The 2963-nt window shown below is 39.8% G+C and overlaps 1 pseudogene; it reads right to left on the reverse strand.

Moving 5' to 3' along the window:
* Positions 1-1391: 1391 nt before the first annotated feature.
* Positions 1392-1696, reverse strand: LOC118006550 (annotated as a pseudogene).
* Positions 1697-2963: the final 1267 nt, after the last annotated feature.

The raw sequence follows: 2963 nt of genomic DNA on the forward strand, positions 1-2963 counted from the left end.
GAAAGGATATTGAATTTTGTAAAATGCTTTTTCCCATCTACTGAGATCATCATGATTTTTATCCTTTATTCTGTTACTGTGGTGTATTATATTTATTGACTTATAAATATTGAACCACCCTTACGTGTCACAGATAAGCCCCATTTGGTCATTGTAGATGATCATTTTAATGTGTAGTTGAATTGAGTTTGCTAGTATTTTGTGGGATTTTTTGCATCTATTTTCATCCCAGATACTGGCTTGTATTTTTTGTTTATTTGTTTGTTTAACATAGTCAAGTGCAGAGGGCAGTGTCCTATAAGTCATTGTGGTATTTATTGAACATCGATTACATGCCAGGCGTTATGATAATTTCTTTTTTTCTTTCATAATTGAGTTTTTATTGATTGTTCTGAGGATCAGTACAGACATCTCATTTGTATACAACTCTTAACGTATGTATTGAAAATCTAAAAAAAATCATGTAGTTGTGACTATTTTCTAAAAGTTATTCCAGTGACCTCCCAGCTTAAAATCTGCAGGCAAATTTTCCTTAACGGTATATCAAGTACCAATATCTCCAAATGTTGATACACTGTAACATTGTTACACCCCATTAATTCACAATTTAATATCCTGTACACTACATACTTAAATTTTCAATCTTGCACAACACATTAACAGAGTTTCTAGAAAACCGGACTACCACAACGAGGATGTGACAGAGTGCACAAAATTCTGACAGGGAATGCCAAGATCAAGGAGTGGGTTTCTTTAGGAATCAATTCTACCAAAAACAACATGGGAATAGAAGTAATTTAAAATGTTCAAGACATATTAAGCGCACGATTGACTCCAAATTGCCATTTAGTATGCTTCATATTATAGGATAGAAAAACCACCCCATCTATGGAATATTAAGCTGACACCCAAGGCAATCAAAGCCTCCTACATTCAATATCCTACTCTTTTCTGGTCATACCAGAAAATACACAACAGCAAAGGATTTTGTCTCTTAAAAACAAAAAGCATTTACACTTTAAAAAATGGGTTGAGGTGGGATTCCCTCCTTCTTTTTTTTTTTTTTTTTTTTAAAGATTTTATTTATTTATTTGACAGAGAGAGACACGGTGAGAGAGGGAACACAAGCAAGGGGTAGCGGGAGAGGGAGAAGCAGGCTTCCCGCTGAGCAGGGAGCCCGATGCGGGGCTCGATCCCAGGACCCTGGGACCATGACCTGAGCCGAAGGCAGTTGCTTAACGACTGAGCCACCCAGGCGCCCGATTCCCTCCTTCTTAAAAATGTTTTTGGAACCACTAAAAAACCTGCATTTACACAATAGTGGATAAAAATATTCCTTGGGGTTGTACAAGAAGGGAGACAGGGACCACTGATAAGACATAGTAATGATTTTAATCAGCCTTGGCTTCTTTCTCTCCTGCTTCATTAGAAGCTGGACTCGCCTCATTTTTAGTTTCTCCATTTTCTGTAGGTAAGTCTGCCTTTGTTTCTTTGTTAGCCCCTTCAGCCTATTTTCCCTGCGCCTCCTTTTCCCCTTTGTTTGTACTTTTTTGTCTGAAGATTTATCCTGTCCTGTCCCCTTTCCTGGCTTTGTTTCCACTTTTGCAGGAGCAGGTTTGGCCAACAGCCTCCCAGATCTCCTCTTGGGCCCCTCCTTTCCCGCCCTCTTGACAGAGCTGACCTTCTTCTAGGTCATCATTGTGGCAGGGCCCAGAGCGCCCAGAGCCTTCGCGAAGCTGGGCTGCTTGGCCCATGCTGCTCCTGCCACCGCCTGAGCTTCTGTGAGCTGCCTGATAATTTCTGAAGACAGCCAAAAAATGTAGCAGTTTTTGTTTTAAAGAGCTCAATCTACCCAGTGACACAGACATGTAAATTAAACAAACAAAAAAACCCAAACAAGCAAACCCCCTGCAAAACGAAAAAACCAAAACCAAAACCCAAAAAAACAAACCATACCAACAAAAAAAATACCTATAGGCTGGAAGAGAAAGAGGACTAAAAGAAATCTGAAAATAGAATTTCAGAGATCTTTGCAAGGAGCAGTATGAATTATATTGGAAGGGGGTGAATAGTGTAATGGTTTCAAGGAAGGGGGCAACTGGTTATAGACTATCATTAAGGGAAGTTTCCGCATTCTAGTTATATAAAGATCAACATTAGGAAACTTAATTTATTTCATGGAAATAAAAGGAGATAAAACATGATTAGTGCCTGTACAAGTCTTAAACCCCTTAAGAGTACATTTCAGAGACCAACGGTAAATATGTATAGTGAAATGTTAGTCATTCCCATTAAAATTAAGAACAAGGCAAGAATTGTAATGGGCACTGTGATCATTCAATATGGTAATGGAATAAGGTACTTTGCGGAATAAATGCATTAAAAAATTTTGTTTTCTGATGATATAATTGAATACCAAAGAAAACCAAGAAACCGAACTAAAAATCTATTTGAACTAAAAAGGAAATTTATTAAGATGGCTGGCTACAAAAAAATCAGGTCTTCCTTTTCTACTAGTGTCACAGGATGTTATGTTGGAAGCTTTGTCTGAACTCCAAGTGACAATGTGCTATGAGTCAGATTAACAAGCTGAAATTTCAAAGAACATGTCTGTGAAGCTGCTGGATGAGTCATACACAAGGATCTAAAACAGTAAGGTTGCTGGAGATGCAGCCGGATTTGGTGAGAACTAGTTTGGAACATTCTGTGTTGAGGTCCCATCTCCCATCCAAGGGAAGGAATGGGATAACTGACCCTCTTCCTCAAATGTAACGAGGCATCTTGGATTGGTTTCTGATTCATGCCTATGGAACTTGAGACCAAAAGATTGTGGCTGGGGGCGCCTGGGTGGCTCAGATGGTTAAGCGTCTGCCTTCGGCTCGGGTCATGATCCCAGAGTCCTGGGATCGAGCCCCACATCGGGCTCCTGGCTCGGCGGGGAGCCTGCTTCTCCCTCTCCCTCT

The sequence above is a fragment of the Mirounga leonina genome, unplaced genomic scaffold, assembly GCF_011800145.1.
Source record: "Mirounga leonina isolate KUSES-001 unplaced genomic scaffold, KU_Mleo_1.0 Mir_97, whole genome shotgun sequence".
Lineage (NCBI taxonomy): Eukaryota > Metazoa > Chordata > Mammalia > Carnivora > Phocidae > Mirounga > Mirounga leonina.